Raw genomic sequence first — 14,956 nt, forward strand, 5'->3', positions numbered from 1 at the left:
AGAGGGGTGGAATAGGGAGGGTGGGAGGGAGGGAGATGCAAGAGGGAAGAGATCTGGGGACATATGTATATGTATAACTGATTCACTTTGTTATAAAGCAGAAACTGACACACCATTGTAAAGCAATTATACTCTAATAACGATGTTAAATATATATATATAAAACTAAAAATTAAATAAATAAAAATAAAAAAAGTTCAAAGGCTTAATTAACAAGGTACAGAGTGAGACCAGTCTCCCGACTTCCAACCACCAGGCTCTTGTCTACTTCAACAGAGCAGCCCTCAACCCTGGGAGCTTCTCTTCTGTATAAAATTGGCTGGTACAAGTCTCAAACCACCTCTGGGTCTTGATTACCTCCTCTGGAGAATGGGAGCAAGAGAGGGCATAGACAAGCTCTAATGATGACGCCAACCACAACGAACATGAAGACGATAATGATGATAAAGAAGATGACGCTGATGCCAGGGATAAAGATGGTGAAGTTGAAATGACGATGATGCTGGTTGCCGTGGTGATGGTGATAGTGATAAGTACTACGTACTGAGCCCCTCCTATGATGCTAAGAACTTACATTTCATTTCATCTTCACAAGCTTTGCCATTCAAAATGTGGCCCATGGGCCAGCAGCATGGGCACCACCTGAACACCTGTTAGAAGTTCCGAGTCCTGTCTCCCTTGCCCACTCCAGGAGATCGGCGTGCACAGTTGAGCTTGAGAAGGGCTCACACTTCTCAGAATCAAAAGCTAACACAACCATCCAGGAGGGGATGTACCATTCTTGACCCTGCTTTGCAGGTAAGAAAACTGAGACGTGGAAAATTCCCCAGCGAACAAGCAAGCGGTAGAGCCAGAATAAAGTTCTCGATCCTCACCCCAGACCTCTCCCACTCCTGCCCCTTTGGATTGAAGACTCTGTCTGTCCCTGGGCGAGGTGAGGTTACAGCCAGGGAGGACCCAGCCCTGAAAGCATCAGGACCGGTCCCAGCACCTCCTCCATCAGTCTGCCTCCTGCTGGCTCACAGTCCCTCCTCCTGGCAGGGGCCTCAGCAGGTAGATCAGAGGCGAGGAGGCCCTCCTGGTAAACAGTGACCTTGTTCCAAATTACTCCAGGGGGAAGGACATTCAGAATCAAGAAATAGCACTCAGCACAACATTTCTGAAAGAGGGGGAAAAAAATTAAGTCTTTGAAATAACATTAATCATGATAATGCTTTTGCTGGTTCCTTCCCTTGGTGTTTGCTGGATGTTCTTTCCTGATGTAGGTTTAACCCTCGGCAGCCCGGGCTCCCACAGAGTCCCTGGTGCTACATTCTCTCCCTGCCTCGGCCAAGAAACTCACCTGGTGCCTTGCAGCCCAGGGACTCATCTTTTCCAATCTCCCACCAGCCTTCCTAGGGCCAGGTGTCACTCCAAAGCAAGGTCAAAACTCAGGGGCCGGGCAGGTAAAATAAATGAAGGAAGTGGGCTGCGATTAAGACTTGAGTGTCCAGCTCATCCTGGGTTGCCTCATTTTAAAAATGAAAGACTGGCGTCCCAGGAACCCCTTCTGTCCCAGGCAAACCATGAAGGGTAGTCACCCTAATTGGGACTGTTATGAACAGGAAAAAAAAAGCCCTGTCCTGAGGGAGCAGCTGCTGTTCACCTTGGGCTGATGCTACACCATGATAGTTTGGACTGAATTATGTCCCCTGAGTTGAAGCACTAACCCCCAGTGTAACGACATTTGGAAAAAAGGCCTTTAAGGAGGTAATTAAGATTAAATGAAGTCTAAGTGTGGGCCCTAATCCTACTGGACTGGTGTGCTTTAAGAAGAAGGAGACACAGCAGGGATGCACGTGCACAGAGAAAAGGCCATGTGAGGACACAGCAAGAAGGCGACCGTCTGTGCACCAGGAAAAGAGGCCTCACGAGAAACCAACCCTGCCAGCACCCTGATCTTGGACTTCCAGCCTCCAGAACTGTGAGAAAATAGGTTGTTTAAGCCACCCAGTCTGTGGTATTTGGTTGTGGCAGTCCTAAGCAGGTTAATATCCACGGGGAAAAAAATAACAGTAAGAAAAGGCAACGTTTACACCGCCTTCACTGAGTTCCAGGCACTATTCTAAATCTCTACATGCATTAATATTTAATCCTCACAATGACCCTATAAGGAAGGTACTATCACCGTCCCCATTTTACAAATAAGGAAACTGAGGCACCGAGTTTAAGTAACTTCCCCCAAAGACTCACAGCTAAAACAGGTCAACACTGGGATTTGAACTCCTGGCTGGGTGCAAAGCTTGGCTCTTTACTACTACACTAGGAGTAGGAGCCCATGTTGCCCAAGCTTTCAGTTTTCCAAGGGAAACTGAAAAATTGCCTGATTGCTAAATGCTGGCTGTTAATTAAGAAAAAAAACCAGTATTTATGGACATGAACAAAGGATATCTGTGTCTCAGCTACCAGCTTATAACTGCTGCTTTTCAAGAATTTCAGCAAGTCAGAATTTAAATTTCATCCACCTCCACCACCCACACAACTACCTCTGCTTTCCAGTATGAGTGTGGATCTTACAACTCTGGGGTTGAGAGAAAATTAGATCATCACAGAACATTAGGAGCCCAGGGGGAATTTGGAGACTGTGGCAGCCAAGCCCTCATTTCACAAATGGTACCACTATCCTCAGAGAGGTTAAATGGATCACTGAGGTCACACAGCAGGCTAATGTCAGGGCCAGTGAGACCTGCTCACTGGTCACCCATCAAATCAAGGACAAAGGGAGCTGCTGTGCAGCCTGTCTTCATGGCCTGCTTTTCTCTATGTCTCCAAATTTGGCTTTCTGTCCATCCATCTGTCTATCCATCTATCCATCCATTCATCCACCCATCAATGAGTGGATGCACTCATTCACTTGTCCATTTATCTACTCATCCACCCATCCAACCATCCATCCATCCATCCATCCATCCATCCATCCATCCACTCAGCCAGCTGGTCAGCCTAGTTCAAGGCTTGCCCTGATTGTAAATGCCTTGAAATCAGGGGCTTTGCCTTGCCTGTTTTTGTATTCCCAACTGTTACACAGCACAGTGTTTAGCACAGTCTTATCCAACTTAACCCCTTCCTGGCTGTTATCCTTGGACAAGGCACCTCACCTCTCCAAGCCTCAGTTTCTCCATCTATAAAAATGGGGCCATAACGGTACGTATTTTGCAGTGTCATGAGGAGAAGAAGGAGATGTGGGCACCTAGTAGGTGTGCAGTAACCGCCAGCTGTGATCCTCAGCTCTCCTGTGGGGCTGGAGCCCACGTTATTCAAGGCCCTTCCAGCTCCACACTGCTGAGTCTGCGTGATCAGAGGATGCGACAGGGCAGGTGAGGAGCCTTGCTGCAGGAGAGGGGATCGGGGGTGGAGGACTGCAGTGGGCCATAGAGCAGCACAGGACAAGGCTGCAGAAAGCTGACTGGAGATCTGGCATTGCAGAAGGGGTTACCGATGGCTCTCACTTTCCATAGTATTTTAATTTTTCACTATAAGCAAACATTACCTTTCTAATCAGGAAAATGAAATAGCGCAGTTTCAAAAACACAAAAGCCAGAAACCCCTGGTTCAGACTCAGTTTGACAATCAAAGGTCTAGAACAGGGGTCAGTAAACTATGGTAAGGAGCCAAATCTAGCTCGCCACCTGTTTTTATAAATAAAGTTTTTTTGGAACACAGCCACACCTATTCACTTATATATTGTCTACAGCCCCTTTAGCCCTACAACTACAGAGTTGAGTAGTTGTTACAGAAATTGTGCGGCCTGCCAAAACAAAAATATTTACTATTTGGCCCTCAGAGAAAAAGTTGGCCAAGTCCTGATCTAGAAGAACATAGTTTTGTGAAGAAAAAATTAGTCCTTGCCCGGTGCCAAGGCGAGATTACCAACATTTATAGGTTGGTAATCTGGGCATTACAGACTCCTGGGTCATTCGGGATTCAGAGGTCACTCAGTCCATGCCCTGCCTCCATCCCCCATAGATAAGGGTCTCCTCTGCTCTGACCAATCACCTAGGGAGAGCAATACCACGACCACCTTCTGACAGGGGAAGTCCTTCCTTAAGTCTCACTTAAATCTGGCACCCCCTAATCCTCCTGCCTCATGGCTCAGACCCCTGGCCCAACCCCAGGCACTTTGTCGGGTGACCCCATTGTTACTGGCCGAGGCTTGGATCTTGCTCAATATCCCATCAAGACAGCGAGATCTCAATCATCAGGAGGGAAGATGGCGCTACCCCACCCCTCCCCCTCCTGGCCTCCGGGCCCCGGGGATGTACACAGGCAGGGCTGAACGAAGGGGTCCACCACACCGGCAGTAGGTGGGAGCTGATGGCTTTGGAAGCAATGTTACCACTTCTGGAAGAACGATTACTTTAGCGTTGCATAAACACCCATCCAGACCCGTTGCTCAGGGGTAAATGAAAGTATGAGAGCATCTGGGCTGACTTATCTCAGCCAAAGGAAGCCAGAGAAATTCATTTCCCCCTCTAAACGATCTCCTCTGGGTCCTAAATATTCAATAATTTCCTAGCTGGGAAATGGATTTCCTCCCCTTCCCCGTGGCAGACAGTTTGCATTCTTAAGCCTGACACCATCAGGGTATTAAAAGGCACACTTTACAGTGGGCTCTGGGCAACAGCCCCTAACCCAGCTCAGGGAGACTTAGTAGCATGTCAGGACCACAGACCCCCCGCCCTGAGCTGGGGCAGCTCTCACCTGTTCCTGAGCCAGGTCTGTGGTAACTGTCCCAGCCCAGCCCACCCAGACCACCACCAGACAGGCCGAAGAGGAGGTCTGGCCGCCCAGACCTCGAATCTGATGAGAGCTCGGAGCCTTGTCTGTCTTCCCCACTAGGGGGTGACTTTGAGGACAGGGACTGTCTCAGGTTTATTCCTATATCCCCATGTGTCTGTGACATAGAAGGTGGTCACTATTTGTTGAAGGAGTGAATGGATACATGGATGAATAAATGAACGAAGAGAGAATAGAAGGGTGGATAAATGGCACTTTCAACATCATTCATTTGACTCCTTAGGGTGAGGACTGTGATTTATTTCTCTCTCTGCCTCAGTGCCTGCAACACCATAGGCAGCCCACAAATGTTCATTAAATTCATGTATCGGAGAATGAACCAGAGTCACTGCCCTAACTAGTCTTGAGGACTGGGCTTCCTAACCCAACCGAGATTGGAACCTGCTCAATGGTGACTCTGGCCCCTAAGTAGCCCCTACCCACTCCAGGCCTGTGGGGAGGGGGAAAGGCAGGATGCTACAGTCTGCTCTGCATGCCCTGGCCAGGGAGGGAAATTTGCATCCATTGGCAGAGGAAGGGAAGCAAGGCGAGCTTCCCAAGGGGTCTCAGAGCATCAGGCTTGGAATATGTTCACCAAGAGGGAAAGGATGTAGCCAGAGAAGAGAGATCCAATCACGAGAGACGCTTCCAGATGTCCCAAGGTGTCAGGGCTCCGAGTGTGCCTGGAGGGTTGGAGACAAGCAAACGAAGGAAAACTGGAGAGAGAAGCAGAAAGAAGGGGGCAAAAACAGAAGATTGAGACAGAGCGTGAATAAAAAAAGGGAGACAAAACCAAAGAAGGAAGAGGATGGGGTGGAGACATGAGACAAAAGCAGCCCCCAGACCCACCACCTCGAGACAGGCCCCAGGGGAAGACCTGCTGTCATCTTTTCTGGAGGCAGAGGGGTGGACTGGACGATGCTGAGATGCCCGTCACCTAGAAGCTGACTCAAGGTCTGCCAAACAGGAGATGGAAGCCAGGAAAAAGTTGGACTCCCTTCTTGGCCAGGTTTTAGAGACTCTACCTAGAGGGTGTGCTGGGAGCCTCCCCTACTGCCCCTGTACCCAACCCTGACCCCACTGGCTGCCCCAGCCTCGAGGCTCCATCACTTTGCCAGCCGTGAGTACGAACAGAGATGTTCAGATGCCAGAACACCTCTGGACCTACACTCGTCATCACCAACACTATCAACTCGAACTTGAGCTTCACGGAAGCAGGGATGTCTCTCTGTTTCACTCACAGAATGTATACCCCAGGATCTAGAACAGTGCCCATAGTAGGTGCCAAATACGTGTCTACTGAATATGGATGAATCAATGAACAGACCCCCTCACAGTACCAGATCCAGGAGAAGCCATCTCAGTAGCTCCAAGAGGAGGGTCCTGGGCTGCCTGGGCCCTGAGTCTGGGGGTGCTCCTGCTGGGAGCTAAACCCAAGGTTCTTCCCCAAAGCCCCAAGGTGTGTCTTTCCCCCTCGCATCTCAGAAGCTCTAACAGGACACAGCTGCTTCTTACTCACCCCACCTCAAGCTTGGCTGAGCTCAACGGTTCTTAGCTCTTGACCACACACTGGAATCACCTAGAGAACTTTTTAAATTACCAGCTCCATTCCAGATCAATTAAATCAATTTCTCAGGGTGGGTAGCAGTTTAAAATCTCCACAGATGAGGGACTTCCTTGGTGGTCCAGTGGTAAAGGGTCCACCTTCCAATGCAGGGGATGCAGGTTCGATCCCTGGTCAGGGAACTAGGATCCTGCATGTCACGGGGCAACTAAGCCCGCATGCCACAACTACTGAGCTTGCACGCCTCAACTGGAGAGCCTGTATGCCGCAAACTACGAGCCCACACGCTCTGGAACCCATGCGCCACAACTGCAGAGCCCATGCGCCCTGGAGCCTGCACACCACAACTAGAGACGAGAAAACATGCACACCACAACTAGAGAGAAGCCCACGCGCTGCAACGAAGAGCCCGTGTGTCACGGCGAAAGATCCTGCGTGCCTCAGCGAAGATCCCTCATGCCACAACTAAGACCCAACGCAGCCAAAAATAAATAAAATACATAAATAAGTCTTTGAAAAAACACTCCACAGTTGATTGATTCTAAAATGCAGCCTGACATCCATCCAGACAAAACAAGAATTCAAACAGATACATATGCACCCCTATGTTCACAGCAGTGCTATTCACAACAGCTAAGACATGGAAACAACCTAAATGTACATTGGCAGATGAATGGATAAAGAAGATGTGATATATAGATATAGATATAGATATAGATATAGATATACACACGTATACAATGGAATACTACTCAGCGTGAAAATGAACGAAATAATGCCATTTGCAGCAACATGGATGCAACTAGAGGTTATTGCACTAAGTGATGTAAGTCAGAAATAGAAAGACAAATACCATATGCTATCACTTATATGTGGAATCTAAAATATGACACAAATGAACCTATCTATGAAACAGAAACAGACTGATAGACATAGAGAACAGACTTGTGGTTGCCATGGGGGACAGATGAAGTGGGAGCTTGGATTAGCAGATACAAACTATTGTATATAGGATGGATAAACAACAAGGTCCTACTGTATAGCACAGGGAACTATATTCAATATCTTATGATAAACCATAATGGAAAAGAATATATATATGTATAACTGAATCACTTTTCTGTACAGCAGAAATTAACACAACATTGTAAATCAACTATACTTCAATTTAAAAAATTAAAGTACTTTGAAGGCTAAAAAAAACTATACTTCAATAAAAAAAGTAAAGAAAAAAATGTTAAATAAATAAAATGCAGCCAGAACTAAGAACTTAGCATCTAAGTTCCAGAACAGAAGTTTTCACAGTGTGGTCCAGGGACCAGCAGCATCAGTTTCACCTGGGAACTTGTTAGAAATGTAAATTCTTGCGCCCCAGACCTGCTGAATCTGCAGCTCTGGAGGTGGGTCCAGGCAGTGCGTGTTTTGAGGAGCCCTCCAGGTGATCGTGATGCAGTTCAAGTGAGAGAGCCAGGCTCTAATATTTCTCCAAAATCCCTCCAGGGAGAATATCCCTCACAGGGTCTCCATCAGGCCTGGAATGAGCTCCCGGGAAAGCCAGGTTGCCGAGGGCCTGGGGATGAGAAAGGATTGTTTCTGGGGTACCAACAGCCCAGGGAATAAATATTCTGGGAGGATCAATTTCCTGGGATGGGAGTCCCAGACTTCTTGAAAAACAGCATTCTTGGGTGATTAACACTCCTGCAATCACAATTCCCAGAGGCTGTGGTTCCAGCGATCCTTAAATATCAGTGTTTCTGGGGCATCAGCTTTCTGGGGTATCAACAATCCAATATCAACAGTTGGAGACCAGCAAGTTGGGAACATTAATCTCCCGAGATGGGATTCCAATCCTCCTTCAATAGGAGGTCTGGCAGCGCATCATTTATTTCCAGGCTACTTTTCTCTGTGTCCTGTGGGAAGTCTTTCCCACACCATTTGCCAAGTGGGGCCTGTTTCACAGGTCTTTCCTCCAGCCCCGGAGCCTTGGGGGAGAGGGCAATGGGGGTTCTGCAGGTTCCAAAAAATGTTTCCTTCTTTGCTCCCCAAGTTGTTGAAGGGCTCCTAATGGGGCAGAGGAGGGTTGCATGGCTGCCTGGTGAAACTGCAAGACTCCTCCTGGTCAGTCCCATCTTAACAACGGTCCAGTCAGAAGGTTAGTTTCTCCAGGGCGTGTCCAGCCCAGCTCTGAGTGGGAACAGGGAAGGTGAAGGCTCAGACCCTGGAACAGCAGCCCCAAAGGGCACAGTTTCTACCTGGCCGGACCCATCAGAAGAGGCAGATGAGGGAGAGGCTAGAAGCAGGAAGCCTGCAGCCAGGAGATGGGTTATACACTTGCTGACCGGGGAGAACCCAGATGTCCCAGCAGGAGGGAGGGCCCCCCTGAGGCCACTTCTTGGGTGCTGGCCGTAGAGGCTGGAAACTTCTGGCCCTGGCTCCATCCCAAATGCTGTGTGATCCCGGAAACTCTCTCTTCTTCTCTGGGCTTCAGTGACCACATCTTTAAAAGGGTAGAATGAGCCTGGATTGTTTCTGAGGCCCCCTCTAAACTTCCAGTCTAATCCAATCCATCTAATCCAGCTGTCGGCCTTCATTCAACAAAAGTAATATGACCATCTTAAAGGAGGAACAACTGAGGCTCAGAAAGGTGACATGAGTTGACCAAGGTCACGTGATGAATCAGGGACAAAGGGGAGAGCCAGAGCCCTAGCCCCTGCCCTCTAAAAAATCCTACCCTATGGGGTGGTAGGATTTTGAGTTTTAAATTCCAGCTCTCTCTTTACAGCTGTGTGACTCTGGACAAATGACTCCCCTTCTCTGAGCCTCAGTTTCCTGATGACCTCTCGGAGGATTCCCACATGAAGATAAAGTAAAAGAGTAACCACGAACAATTTTACAGCCCTAACTTTGGGCCAGACCCTGTTGTAGGCACTTACACAGATGGATTCATTTGTGTCCTCCCCATGGCCTCATGAGGAGCGTACTGCTGCTGTAGTTCACAGTTCACAGAGAAGAAGTGGGCTCAGCAAAGTCAAATTCCTTCATCTGAAGACACTGGCTTTCTAATGGCAGAGCCAGGGTTCCACAAGGTCCATGCACTGAGCCGCCTAAAAGAACATTTGAGGTTTGGGCCCATGTTACACAGTTTAGCTGTTTCTCTCCCTCCTGCATCACCTGATTCCCTTCACGATGACAAGGGTCTCCCCCTGCGGCAAATAAACCAGCCAAAGTCAGCTGAGCAGACAGAAACTTCTTCTCGGGCAACATCAGTCTCACTTCTCTGCAACCTGCAAGACAAGAGCCCTCGGGGGTCCCATTGGCTAATGAGACCCTCCTTCTCCACCATCACGGTTGGGAGGACAATTAACCAGCAGCCAAAGAGGATCCTGGGCAGCTCCTTTCTGTCCTGTGCTAATTATGTCCAGGGCCAGGCCCAGTGCGGGTCCCCATCTTTGCAGGCGGGAGCTCACCTGGCAGTGACCCTTGCAAAGACTCACAACCTCCACCCGGACAAAGCTGGACCGAGAGCCAGCCCTTCCAGGGGAACGCGGTCACCGCCTGCACGGTGACAGAGGAACGCGCCCAATAGTCCCTGGAGCCAATCCAGCCCTGAGATTTCAAACCAGCCACTCGGGGGACATTTCTGCAGAGAAGCACCAGGCTTGGGGGAAATCCCAGGCAGTGGTCGGGCACCAGCAGCCACAGCTGGGGGCAGGGACAAGAAGCAGCCAGCAGGCGAGATAATTGTGCCCTCTTGTCTAAGAAGGAAAATCTGAGCACTGCCTGCAGCCAGATAAAGAAGGCCTCCCCCGCCCCGGGCCAGAGGTGTGTGGCGGCCGCAGAGTTGGCTGGGGGATGAGGTTAATTCACCAGTCGAACCCTATTCAGTGGTTCCATCCTTAATTGCAGTCAGGCGGGTTGGAGGCTGTGGGAGGCATAGGAGGGAGGGAGCCACCCCCAGGACTGGGGTCTGGGGCCGAGGCAGCCCAGATGCAGCAAGCAGCAGGGTATCTCAGGGACATCCCGTGGGCCCTGGGCTTGGCGGGGGGCTGCCAGGTGGGGTTTCACCCCACCTGGGTTAAGTCCCGTTATGTGTATGAATAAGCATCAGATAAACGGGGTTCCAGTCCCAGCTCTGCCCCCCAGGCAAGCTACCCCACCAGCCTGAGCCTCAATGTCTTCCTCCGAACGGGGATCAAAATAACCCGTCTCAAATGGTTACCGAGAGATTAAATGAGATAATCCGTACCGAGCAGGAGACACAGCCCTGCCCTGTGCCCAGGCTCAAAAAACATAATCCTGCAGTATTTCTGAGTCAAGAACAGAATAAAAGGGCTGTTTTTAAATAACCACCTCCACAAAATGCTCATTTGATGGCTCTGAAGGGAGGCTGGTGCATTTAAGACAGGAATCGATCCAGCCCTCGGCCAGGCCGAGGAAGAATATCAATCCTTGAGTACATTAAGAGCGGGATTGATGGGGAGCTTGGAGCTGTGATGAATGGAGTCTGTGGGGAGCAGCCCCTGCCCCAGCCGGGCCCCTCAGGCTACTCCCTGCAGTGGGGCTCAGGGGAGGAACCCATAGGACCCCCAGACCCGAACCATGACTCCCGGGCCTTTTCCCAAAGAGCAGCTGGGATCCAAAGCCCTTACACACACACACACACACACACACACTCGCGCGCACACACACGCACACACACGCACACACACATGCACACACACGCACACACACGCACACACGCGCGCACACACGCGCGCACACACGCACACACACATGCACACACACGCACACACACGCACACACACATGCACACACACGCACACGCACACACACTCTGAGCTGTGCCCACATCCTAGGGACAGCTGCAGTCTGGGGGGATGGATGGCAGCTCACAAACTCAATCCAGTTACGCTAGTGCCTGTAAAGCACTAACTGTGCGGGCCCTGGAGCCGGGGAGGTGAATGACGTAGCCCTGCCCTCAAGGGGTTCACAGTCCAGTCGGGGATACAGACCTACAATAGGGAATCATGCTGAGCTGATGAGGACTCTGAGAGCGCAAGGGCTGCAGGAGCCCAGAGGAGGGGCACACGCCCAGGCTAACAGCCAGGGAGGAAGCAACACCTCTGCTGAGCCCTAGAGGTGGACGCTAGGCAGGGAGAGAGGGAAAAGTGTTCCAGTCAGGGGAACAGCATGAGAAAAGGTCAGAGGCAGGAAAGAGCCGGGCGTGTGTGCAGGGCCCAGCAGCCATCCTGCAGCAGGCAAGGGAAAGGGGTCCAGGTGTTATCCCGTGAGTAATAAGGAAGGATGAAAACATTTCAAGAGTCAGTTCTAGACCTTCTCTCGGGAGTGGGGCACAGGTCGGGGAGCAGGTGAGCTGGAGGGGAAGGATGCCATCCTGGGCTCCAGGAAGGCTCTGAGCAGCCCAGGATTCTCTGTGGAGCCAGCCTTCTGGAAGCTACATGAGCTCTGCTGGAACCCACAGAGCAGAATGCCATCCTTGACCCCCAGGGCTGCCCCCCTATAGCTGACTCTCCGTCCACAGGCCTGAGGTTGGAGTTGAAGGGAATCGTGTGTATAAAAGGGAGACTCAGCACAACCCGCTTCCTACCCAGCTTGGCTTGGCTGTGTGAGCCAGGGGTACTCACTTCACCTTGCTGAGTTTTCAGTTCTCATCACTGTAACTCCCCCACCCCTGCCTCTCCCTTGGCCTTGGTGGAAAAAAGGAGAAAGAAGGAAACTGACTTCAATCTAGTAAGTGCCAGCTGTGGGCCAGGAGCTACACTTCCTTTCATCACTAGAAAATTCCTCTCTACTAAATGGGCTCTGTGACCGTGGGTCAGCCACGACCCCCCTCTGGGCCTCAGTTTCCATGCTATAAAATGCCGTGGTTGGTACTTCTTGCCTTCAAGGGTTCATCCAGGGCTAAATAGTGCAAAAAGAACCGTTTCGGAGCCAAAGTCCTGGCTTCTGACTCCTGCGCTGTGTGACCTTAGGCAAGTGCCCCAAACTCTCTGGGCTTCACATTCTTCTGCAAGATGGGGCTAATAACTCCCACCTGGCCAAGAATGGTGGGCACACCAAGAGACAGGTTATGCAAAGCACGCAGCACGTCCTGAGCACACAGAAGCCCCTTCCTATATATCTGTGGGGTCGGATGTCTGCATGGCTTCCCAGCGAGGAGCTGGCCCTCCTCCAGCACAGAATGGCTCTGGCCCGGCCCGGGGAGCTGGGGCTGCAGCAAAGGACAGGGCAGCAGAAATGCACACAGGCACCGGCTGTTTGTTCAGGCATGCTGTTTGGAATGAATCTCCTTTTATCCCTGCGAGTGAAGTCTCCCGCACTGGGCAACTCGTCCTAGGTGAGCGTCTGCCGTGACTCGGGCCCCCATTTATCAAGCGGGCGTTTGATGGAATATGCCCCCTGAAGGAATTGCACTCCCAGACACTCTTCACACTCCGCCAGGGTCTTTGAAACTTAACAGCAGGTTCTTTAAAGGGACAGGAGAGACGAGCTGCATCCCAATTTGTAGCTTTCAAACATGTCAACATTAATAGAGGTCACTGTTCCGGGGGAAATGGGGCCCTTCCCAGGAATAAATCAACAGCTGGCGCTGCCGGCCGACCGATCCATTTTGCTCATGTTTCCTTTCTGATCCTCCGCTGGTGCCTGGGGTTAGAGGCGTGGGGGAGGTGGACGTATCTGCACCTCCTTCACTGGGCCTGGCGGGGAGACTCCTGTCTGAAAGATGCCTAGAGAGGTCGTCTGTCATCCTGTCCCTTCTGCCATTGCCAGGTAGGATGATGGGATTTCAGTGCAGGATACCACTGAGCATTACGGAGGGTTTATGGGAGCCGGGCACCGGTCTCAGGGCTCAGGGTGCATCCTCTCGTTTCATCCTTATAGCTCCCTGGGGAAACTGAGGCCCAGAGATGGTAGGGACCTTGCCTGAAGTCCCACAGCTGTTAAGGGACTCGGCTGAACCTCCAACTCCTACTCACCTCAATCCAAAGTCTGACCTTAACCACGCACCAGGCTGCCTGTCAGAAGGGTTTGGGGGTCAAGAGTTGGAGAAAATGAGATTTCCTGACCTGCAGACCCACTGGGTATGATCCCTAGTGACCTTATTTCATTTCAGTCTGGGCTTCCCTTTCACCCAGAGAGGAGGCAGGAGGTTGCTACCCATCTGACCACCAACTGTCTATCCTGACCCAGCTTCCTGGAGAAAAGCTCCTACAGTAGGAAATCTGGAGGCAGCTTGGCTCGAAAATTACACCCCAGGCTTTGCAAGCAGACAGTGCTGGTTCCAATCCCTGCTCCGCTCTGTCCTATCTGTGTGGCCTCGGGCAAGTGACTTGACCTCTCTGAGCCTCAGTGTGAAACATACACTCAGCCTTGGTTTGAAAACAGAGCCCCTCCAGCAGGGCCTCTGCACAGTCATGGGATGGGGGCTATAGGGTCTACTTGACCATCACCCCCACTGCCCCAGACCCCTCTGACTCTTTTTTTCCCAGCACTTCACTGTCTGCAATAATGCAGGCACAGTGCAGCCTGACCCTGTGATGGTCCTGCCACACTTAAAACTCTTGCCAATGCTCAGATGTATAATGTTTTATGTTTCTGTCGTTTCTCAGTTACTGATTGTTTTATCAATAGTGCCACTTGTGTGAGGCTTATGATTTATCTGGTTCTGCCCCCACCTCCCTGGGTGGCCCTGGGCAAGTCATTCATCCTCCCGGATCACAGAGCACAGGAGCTGGGAGGGAGGGACCTCGGAGATCATCAATCAGGCCTTTCATTATATCAATAAGAATCACGGCAGCAACCCAACCACCTAAGAAACCGGTGGTAGACCAGTACGCTGGGGCCCCACCCCTCACCGTGCCCCTGCGTCCCAGCCCGCAGCCAGCACCAACTGCCAACCAACCACGAGAGTGATGCCATCCTCAACATCCCAGCCGAGTCAAGCCCATTGCCGGCCGGCTGCAGCTGCACGAGTGACCCAGACAACAACAGTGACCATCTCAGTTTTCCCTGGGACTCTCCAGTTTTAGCGCTGAAAAGTCTCACCTCCCAGGAACATGCCTCCCCTACCGCAGTCACCCTACCGAAAACAGATGGAGCAGAAAAGCCAACCCATCAACTCATAGAGTTAAGAGAAAAGTAAACAACTGCTGTTTTAAGACTCAAGTTTGGGGGTGTTTTGTTATACAGCAAATGGATAACTGAAACATGTCCCTAATATGTGCCAACCTTTCAACATAAAAAGTTCCAATCTTCACAACAGTTCTTTTGAGATGGTTTTGTTACCCAGCAAGTGGAGAACATGAGGCTCAGACAGCTCAAGTGATACTTCAAGGTCAGACATTCAGAGAGCTAGTGTTCAAACCCCAGTCTAACTCCAGCAGCTAAGCCACAATTGTCATCACAAAAGCCCTGAGTGTTACTACTGCCATTTAGCAAATAGGAATGACAGTTGAGACAGATGTGACTTCCCCAAGGCCACACAGCAAGTTAGTGCACAGGGCTGCATCCTCTGACATCCTAAGTTCAATAATACAAAAATCTGCATCAGTCATT

General features: G+C 50.7%; 1 protein-coding gene across 1 annotated transcript in view; it reads right to left on the bottom strand.

Annotated features, from left to right (window-relative positions):
• The window catches only part of ARHGEF10L (Rho guanine nucleotide exchange factor 10 like), a 63,862-nt gene that overhangs the window by 23,470 nt on the left and 25,436 nt on the right, over positions 1-14,956 (bottom strand). The window lies entirely within an intron of this gene.

The sequence above is a fragment of the Physeter macrocephalus genome, chromosome 3 (assembly GCF_002837175.3).
Source record: "Physeter macrocephalus isolate SW-GA chromosome 3, ASM283717v5, whole genome shotgun sequence".
In the NCBI taxonomy this organism is placed as follows: Eukaryota; Metazoa; Chordata; class Mammalia; order Artiodactyla; family Physeteridae; genus Physeter; species Physeter macrocephalus.